General features: G+C 42.1%; 1 protein-coding gene across 4 annotated transcripts in view; it reads right to left on the minus strand.

Annotated features, from left to right (window-relative positions):
- Positions 1-9,229, minus strand: part of FSTL5 (follistatin like 5) — a 319,455-nt gene extending 310,226 nt beyond the window's left edge. For 3 of the 4 annotated variants that reach the window (XM_028743546.2, XM_028743544.2, XM_028743545.2), the window contains exon 1: positions 8,746-9,228. The gene's annotated coding sequence lies outside the window, so the exon portion shown is untranslated. Of the gene's footprint in view, positions 1-8,745 lie in introns of all 4 variants that reach the window. The other variant, XM_028743543.2, reaches the window with a different exon arrangement.
- Between the last annotated feature and the right edge of the window lie 442 nt (positions 9,230-9,671).

Here is a 9,671-nt window from a genome sequence, read left to right on the forward strand (position 1 = left end):
GTTTGCAGAGAATGGGGAGGACACAATGCGGGGAAACAAAGGACATGATTATCACAAAGGAGGCTGCCCACCTAGATGGACTTCAAAAGACTGACTGACTTTTTGAGAAAATGAGAAAAGTGGTGCAAATGGAATGCAATGATGGTATGGGAGGAATAGGGTGGAGATCAAGGTCAGCTTCAGGTTCTACAGCCTTTCAGGTCAAAAGATGCGAGGATGGTCCCAGAGATCTGCTAGGTTGAGCCAAGAAGCCAGTACAGGGTCCATTAGCTAACTGCCACACAATTTTCATGTCACGCTAAGACAATGAGATAGCAAAACTCTTATGTGAATTGCAGAGCATTAGGCAATTTTTGAGAAGTAGGTGCATTTGACCTCTTCTCTGAACATCTCCTGCTCTCCCATCCTTCTCTAGTATTGATGAATCTTCCCTCAACTGACCTGCAGAAGGTAGAGACAGGGACCCAGAAATCAATTTTAAGTAATAAATGCAGGAGGGGCTAGAAAGTATAACCTCCAATTTCTGAAATCTCTTTTGGCACATCATGACAAACTTTCCATTCATTTTGGGAAGTTGAGGATACTGAGGGAGGAAGTGCCTTGTGCAAAGACCTATGGGAGTCTTCATAGTCTGGAAATTGTATTTTTTTTCCCTTATCCTCCCACGATTCACCTTTTGTTTTGTCAGACTTTTGGTCTCTGGAGTTGATGTTACATCATCTTTCATGAAAACAAGGGAGTCGCCTAGGACCTATTCCATGGGGATCTTTGAGAGTCTGTCTCTTAAGTAGAAGCCTCAACAATTAAAAATAAATAACAAGGCAGTTAACTACTGAGAAACGAAAGCAAATAGTGAGATGCAAAAATCGTTTTTAAAAAATGCAATGCCCAAGAAGAAAAGACAGCAGTCTTCTTGCTAGAGAACAAGGGTAAATCCACAGGAACATAAGCCTTGGGAAAATGCAGCAATTTTCCTTCCATGTCTATGGCAGCAAGCCTACAGCTTCTACCCTATTCACCTCTCACATTATGCCACTGTTCTAAGAAGCCTCAGGTACACATAGGAAGCATACCCTTAAAAAAAAACCTGTATTGATACCTCAGTTGCACTTTGCACACTTCCTTTATAAAGTACATGATCTGATTGGTGAGCTCGCCCTCTTGGAGAACAATTCATACAACAGCTGATCTCAAATATCTACACAAAATATACATATGCACAGTTGTGCACTGGATAATTATAACATATACTAGGAATGATACATATATAGATATTCCATTCTGATGCATAATAACTGTGTGCTAGCTTGGTCTGTCCAATCAAATACCCAATGTATCACATTGACTCAAAGAGATTAATTGGGGGGGGGTATGGACATGTACTGTGCAAATAATTAATCTAAAGGTCAGCATTTTAAAATCTAGAGTAGATTCAGATGGTCAGATATTTCTCTCCCATAATACAGGGTTATTTTCAGTCTCTGTGAAACAGAATTGCCCGAAGTTGAACAATACATGAAAGACTCCACCACCTATTCATGAACCTTATTTTATTCCTACTTTGTAGAAAAGTAGATTGTCCTTTGGACTTTTTTAGTTTCATGATAATCCTTTTGATTTAGGAATCGCCAAAGTTGTGTCCTCCATATGTTGTTGCACTCCAACTCCCATTAGCCTGAGCCATTGATTGACCATCCTGACCAGTGGTCAAGGATGATGGGAACTGTAGTCCAACAACTCCTGGAGGATACCACACTGGTTGCCCCTCCTCTAGCCAGTGGTTGCACAAGTGACTGTGCCATAAGGTGTGAGCAGTAGTCGTCCACATGCAACCTCAATAATGAACTATTATTTCTGTGCACAGGAGTGTTTCTATTTTTGCAGAAATGTGTTTGAAATTTTTAAACCTCCACCTCTGATTACTTTGTTCATGATTCAGTCCTGCTAAGTAATTATTTTCAATAGAATCAAATGGCAGTGAAGGCTCACAGTTAATTATAGGTTGCATAAAAAGTACATTCGCGGTCTTTAAATGTATTGCTTTTAAATTGAGTTGAATGTCTTTTGTAATGTGAGAAGGGCAAATGGGGGAGAAATGAACGGTACATTATAACACACATCCTTTTGGCAATACTTTACTTTCTTATTTATCCATTCCTTGAAGTCAGAACAGTGTCTTATGCCTAGTCAGACCAATGGTCTGTTTTGCCCATAACCAGTACAGCTATATTTTACTGGCAGTAAAAAGAGGGCTTTCAGCCCCACATTTTCAAGCTCTCTGTTAGAGACATTCCCCTGCTCTGGTATTTTATATCTTTTCACTAAAGTTACTATTAGAAACAGTAGATTAAGTAATTTAACTATGAAGTTTGTTGTTTATTTGCTAGGAACCTGTCTATAATTGCTATGTGCAACATTTGAAGGTTCTACCATGCAAATTATTATCTTTCTGCATTTTTTACAGAAACATCTTAAATGTTGTCAGTGCTTAAAGTACAAGCCTGGCCATGGAGATGCCTGTTTTACTTACTTATATGTAAAGCAGGGTTTGAAATTAGCAGAGTGCCAGGCACATTTCACACCTAAAGATTCTGCATTTGTAAGCACCTCAAATGATGACGAGACATTCTGTTTTGGTGCCCACAACTCAGGTCCTAGGAGCCATTTGTCTCTTAGCTTTTCTATCCCAGTTTCTAACATTAGTGTCAAGTACCGAGATTTCCAGCAGATTTCCAAGTTGCTGCCATGTGTCCAATGATCATGAAAACCAGCTTGGATCTGCACCTTCATGTGCAAATAATGAGCTTTACTGAGCTAAAGCTTCTTCTTTAAAATTATTTTCTTAATTTTCATATGGGTACTTCCACCTTTAACAGTGGCAAATTTGCTACACACACACTTTAACCTGAAGGAAACTCCACAGGAATTTCCTAAGGGGCAAGAAGGCAACCCAAGGCCCTGACCAATTTAGGGCCACTCTGACACCTGTTCATTCTCTTTTCAATAAATATAACCATTCCACCAAAATGTTAGTTCTCAATCTTTCTTTGGGGGGGGGGGGACAACTTGATTTTCTTATCCTTATGCTTCCAGCTCCTCAACTATTTGACAGAGATTAAGGCCTTGGCATGAAGAAAGTAATAAGATTTATGAGTATGCAGTGGCATAGTATGGGTTTGCCAGAGCCCGGGCCCACAGAGCGGGTGGGTGGGAGGGATACAGACAGAACTACACATGCGCATTCAACTGCCTAATGGCATCCATGTCACTCAGGAGATTGCAACTGCAGAGATAAGAAAAAAAGAGTCATTTTGTTATCTGCAGAGGTCACTTCCTGGTTCATATTGAGGTGCAGCCCAGCAATGGATGTGCACAGTTGTATTGAGGTGTTTAAATTTTCTTCCCCTAACAATTTCATGCCTGGGGCAACCACACTTGTGGGCCTCCACATGCCACGCCACTGTCAGTATGAATTGGATAATGCTCAGTAGAGTCTGATGAACCTGTACTGGTCCATTCATGACCTCAAGGCACAGGCATAAGCTTAAGAACTGTTTCATACACCACCATTTTCTGTAAAAGTTCTGTAAAAACAACAACATATATATCATTGACAATGGCCACGGTGAACTTGTTGTTTTGCACTCATATGGCTACTCCTGAAGACAATCTTTTCAAAACCAATACAAAGAATGGTGGCCAGACATAAATTACTTGTATGCATTAAAAAAAAAAAATACTGACCCAGAAATCATTTGCAGGTCCAGGGGCTCCAATAAGCACATGAAGGTTACCTATTCAAGTATAGTGTGGAGGGCAGCTGATTGTGACAAGGAATGTGTGCCTGGAGCTGCCCCGCCCCCGGCAATGAAATGAATTATAAATGCCTGTGACATGGCCCCTGCATCTAGGTTCCAGTGTTGGCTTGAGGAGAACTCAGATGACTCATAAGTCACCTCACTCAGCAGGAGTCCTTAGGTCCACTTCTATACCATCCCAGCCTGCGGATATGGTTCACCCATTGGCAAGCTACAGAGGAGAACACTAGTAAATCTGCAGCAATTGTGTATGGTTACTTATATGGAACCACCCCAAAGTTTGCAGAACAAACAACTTTTCCAGATATGGTTAAACCTTTACAATTAGCCTTGATTATTCAAAATTGCTACCATGTAGGAAAATGTGAAACCTTATGGGTCCTGCATGAAATGAAGTCATGATGATGTGCTGATTTCATCATCCAAGCATTCCAACAAATAATTTTCATTTTTAATGTGCTTTTCTAGGTCAATGATCATTGCCTATGTTCTTTATTATTTAAAGAGATCATGGAAGTTCAGTAACAATGAAAACATTTCAGTCCTCAGTCTACACTTATCTACAATAGTCTTCAGTTTTCAGCCTACAGTTATAACCCATACAAATGAAAATTTTATACACCTTGCTCTATGAAATAACCACATTACTTTTTTAAAAGCTCTTCAACTCTGCTAACAAACAACCTTGAATCATACTCAATTTAGTGTGTTCAAGTACTTCTCAAGTACATCACCACATGCCAAACACTTTAGAATCTCCTTCTATAAAACCCTGCTGGACACCACCTTCCATTAATTCAAATGCAAATACAGTAAACATTAACACACTTCAAGCAATCAGTTTTGCCAGCTGTGCTTCAAACTGAACTCTTTAAACTTCATATTCTCATGAATTATGAGACCAAGGCACTGCACTTCGAATTGGACATGATTAAACACGGTCAAGGGAACAAAATTGACTTTCTGTGGCAATAAAATGTTCTAATTGCAACCTGTCAGCCCAATCCTATAACCTGATGTGCCATGAGTTTATCCCTGTAATAGTATAGTATCAAAAGCCTTGTGTGTAATTCTGACTATCTGGATATCTATGTTCTGTAGCATTTATATATAGTTGCTCATTCATTCATTCAGTAAAAATATGTGTTAACCACCTTCATAAAAAGTTTTCGGTGAGCAATGAACAAAAGTATGAATAAAATTAATTCATGTACAATATAAATACTATTTAAAACCAACAAATCAGCATAAGAAAATGTAATAAGAGAAGAGAAGAAAGCTAAAAACAGAATACAATTCCAAAAACCAACTACTGTGGCCCTCAGGGTCCCTTCCAATTGTATGAAATAGAAAGGTCTTCATGTGGCATCTCCAAGGAAAAGGCCCACGCCTTTGTAGAAACATAATACACTTCTAATAAAGACTAACTGACACACACACATTTAAAGTCCACCCTCCATCATGGAGTCCAAGGGTAGGTTACATCCCACTCAATACAACAAACAATGAAATTCATAAACATTACAAGGCCATAAATTAACCTGAATCAGCAGCAATCACAAAATAAAACAACAGTGTAATGGAATGTATATTCTGATGTCAACTTCCATCTCACAAGAGCCTCTGCAAAAAAAGGCATCTCTTTGCCTATTGTCAAAATATGTACAATGATGCCATATGCATCCTAGAGAGGAGAGCATTCCACAACCTAGGGGCCACACAAAGAAGGCCATCTCATGTACCACTACTCCTGCACTCAACATAGTGATGGAACCACCAACATGGTATCCTTTGCAGGTCTCAAATATTCAGGCAGGTCTAACTGAAGCATGGTCTCTCCTGCTTCAGGACACAAGCAGGCTGGTGTGGCAAGGGTCAGTCATTTGGGTATTTAGATATTTAGCAGTTTAGAACTTTAAAGGAAAGAACCAGCACTTTAAATTGCACTCAGAAACCATCATCACACCCCTATTACAGGGAATATCACCTTCCACATGTTGAGAAGCCAACTTCTCCTCTACTAATGTAGGTTTCCTATGTAACTTAGAACCATGAAAGATTAAATATTTGCTGGAAGGAGCCATGTGATGAGGAAAGGGCTACACACACACACAACTACTGTGTACTCACATTGTAACAACTTGATAGGGCTAAGGAGAATCCCAATCATGAAGTTCAAAACTGCACTGAAGATTGCAGAAAGTCCATTGTGAAAGGGAGGTATATTATTTTAGATCAGTTGGTACTCTAAGATTGCCATTTTAACAAGGCCTACAGTCCTAAATGCACAAGCTTGGATATTCTGTATTAATCAAAAAGGATTAAATTCAGTTAAAAGTGTTTAGGACTAGGGCCTTCATTAGCCATCACTTGGTTGCTGTACATGGTGGCTGGCAGCTGTGAACTAGCTATTGAAAAGCATGATGCTTGAGATGATATGGTACAAAATTCAAGTTGTATTACTGTGTTGTATCTGTGATGGCCCATTTACACTTGCAACTCATCACTTGATGTTGCAACTATCATGTGAAGAATATGCATTTTTAATATTTTATATTCATATCACACCTTTTCTCCAAAGAGCTCAGGATGGTGCACACACCCTCCCCATCTTTATATTAGCTGTGGTCCCAACAGTGGAACCATTTTCTCATAAGGAAGAGACTTGGAGCAGAGACTGAAGAAGTAACTTAGTCCATGTCTTCTGGGATTCCAAAGAATATTAAGTTCTCTTTCCAAGTTGGATATATACAACTTTCTACGATGTCGATCAGACGTGTGTTGGGTGCAGTGTGCAGGTGTGTCGGGGGAATGCTTTTATAAGGGCTTAGTTTAAGCTCCGGTTTGTTTCCAAAACTGAATTACTGTGTCGCGAAATGATGCATGTCTAAAAAGTGTGTCACCAACATGAAGTTTGGGAAGCTCTGATTGTAAACCATTTTTGGATTATATTAACAGCAAAAGACATATTCATTTACAGCTGTATATATGTACGTGAAACATTTAACCAGAATATCTGCATGGATGCATTTATTATTATATAAAAACATGTTTACAAGCTCAGGCCCTCTGCATGTCTATCCTGGCACTGCAAGAGAGCTAGCTCTTAATGCTTTTCTTCATTTCCATAGTTACTAATGATAGTTTTCTTCACATATTTTGAAAACAGATATCCTGGCATTTCATATCCCCTTCCTTCATACCCAAATTGAGGAAAGGGATCATATGAGAATGTTCATTTATTTTTTACACTAATAAAGAAGTATATAATACCCTGGAAATAGACTTGTGTGCAGTCATTAGACTGTAAATCATAACACAGCATGTTTTACACTTACTCCTAATCAAGGGGAATAACTGATTAATGGAAGGAACTGAATTCATTGTTTTTCAAGCTAAAATTTCAATATTAAATGAGCATAATACTAGAGTTTAGCTTTCAAAACTTTTCCCTACTAACAGTTGCTTATCTTACTTCCCACTATTTCTGAATTGCTGAAAAACTCTGCATTATGTTAGCAGATGTTCACTATAACATCACAGTTCAACTTTAAATAAAGAATTTTAAAGTAAAGAAATACTAATGATACTTTGGAACATAACTGCCATTGCTCTGCTCATTCTTTCCAGACCAAACATTAAAGAGAGAGAGAGAGAGAGATTGATAGGGGAAATGCTGGACACCAGATATAATACAAATGTCACTGATATCTTATGGTTCTAGAATGTAAAGAAAAAAACATTTTCTCAGATAACCGAGTGATCTGCAACATGATGCAATACAGGCTGAAACATAATGTGCTTTCCCATTTCAGTTCAGTCATCTCCCTCCCAACTGGCTATAAAATTTTCACTCCAGAATCAGCATTTAACTCACATAGTAAATACCCCCCAGCTTCTTCTCGTTTATGTATAGAAAGAAGTCTGGCAACTCATAGTAACTACCTTAGCAGATCCCTGGAATAGAGAAGGGCTTGCCAAAGGTTAAACTTGGGTGGGAAAGTGATACATTTCCATCTGCCTACGTTCCCCAGTTCTTTTCCAAACAGGAGAGGATCTGTAACACCAGACGTAATACTACTGTGCTGTTAAACTGGAGCTTCACATTTGCATCTACTTCTAGCCTGGAGGGAAGGCCTGACATTGACCAAATCAATACTGTGGAACAGACAACTGGGAACTTTCAATCCTGGGGGCTGACCTTGGGAACAGAGGGGTCAAGTCCTTTGTAAAACCGAGTTTCGTAAGTTTCATATCAGGCAGATCTGGCTGATTGTGATCATCGTCATCCTCCACAACCTCTAAGGATCACGCCTGATCTCTCTTTCTTACACACACACGCACGCAGGGCACATCAGGCATTTCCTCCACAAATCCTCTCTAATTCCTGCTTTGCTCGCTGCTTCCCAGACTGACCTCACATCCTACCCCCCTCTCTGCCCCCTTCTTCTCTCCCGTCGGAATCAATGAGAAATCTACTCGCCCTCTAACGCCGTCGTTTCTTCGGAGGAGCTTCTTTAACGCGTTTTAATTAAAACCAAGAACAACAAGAACGGAAATCAATCTGCCTGCTTACACCTCTCGATCTCCCCTTCCAAGGCGAAATAACATTGTTCAAAAGCCCCGAAACCACGACCAGAAGAAGCGTGTGCGGAAAACTTTGCCACGAGCACCCCACCTCATCCGCCTCCCGGGCTTCATTCTGCATTCATCTCTTGTTTACTATGCCCACGAAGATCTTGAGCAGAGCCGCCGAAATGTCGCCCCCCCCCCGCTCCGTCCTTCTTTACATTAAGCTGCGGACTAACAGGCTCGCAACTTTCCCCCGTCCCTTGGCATCGCCCCCAAACTCTACCCGCTTCCTTAGCCACGGTAATGCCAAAAGGAGCTTGCATTTGTCACAAGCCAGATCCCCCTTCGCTCTTACCTGATCGAAGAGTCACTAAAGTCCCCAAAGGGAAGCAGGGGGAGAATGTTATGTCCTGTTAGTCGCAAGGATCGTGGATATATATTCTCTTCCTTTTTAGGTGTTCTGCTTTAGGAACCAAAGGGGAGGGGGGAAAGTCCAAAATGCAAAAGGTTGCAAAAGAGGGGGGGAGGAGGGAAGGAGGATCCCAATAATCTGGGGTAGGCAAAACTCCGAAGAAATGTCCACGTTTAGTTGAGCATCAAGGAACACAGCACGGGACTGAGAGAGAGAGAAAACCTCCTTTACGTCCGGTAAGCTCCTTGGTCAAGTTGCTTCTGACCAGGGGGGCGGAGTGGCAAGCGAGGGGGGCGGGACGCCTTCCGGGGCGGGCGGGGCCAAGAGGGCTGAGGAGCGGAGCGAGCGAGCAGACGGGATTCCCGGGTTCAGCACCAGCGGCGCAGTGGACAGCACCAGCTCCTTCCCCTTCCCGCGAGTCTCAGGCACTGAAGCCGGCAGCTGCTCGCTCGCTCGCTCCCTCCCCGCCGCCACTCCGCCCCAGCGCGCGCGTCCCGCCTCTCTCCTCACGTCAGCCCGAGCTCTGCCCTCATTTGCATAAAGCGGGGGGGGGGGGAGCGGGCAGCTGCAGACGGCCCCGGGAGCAGACGGCGTTGTAGTGACAGCGCACGGCCGCCGCCAGGGTCGGCAACTGGTAGCAAGCGGCGCTGCGGAGGGAGCGCCAAGCGTGCCAGGAAGCGAGTTCTCCTCCCGTCCCCCATTCGCTCAGGCCGGCGGGAGGGAAGAATCCTAGAATTGTAGAGTTGGAAGGGAGCACCAGGGTCATCTAGTCCAATTCCCTGAGGACTCGAACCCACGACCCGGAGATGGAGAGTCTACCGACTGAGCTATCCCTGGGGAAGAGGGTGAGGGAAGGAGAAGCCAGCCCG

The sequence above is a fragment of the Podarcis muralis genome, chromosome 9, assembly GCF_964188315.1.
Source record: "Podarcis muralis chromosome 9, rPodMur119.hap1.1, whole genome shotgun sequence".
Taxonomy (NCBI): Eukaryota; Metazoa; Chordata; class Lepidosauria; order Squamata; family Lacertidae; genus Podarcis; species Podarcis muralis.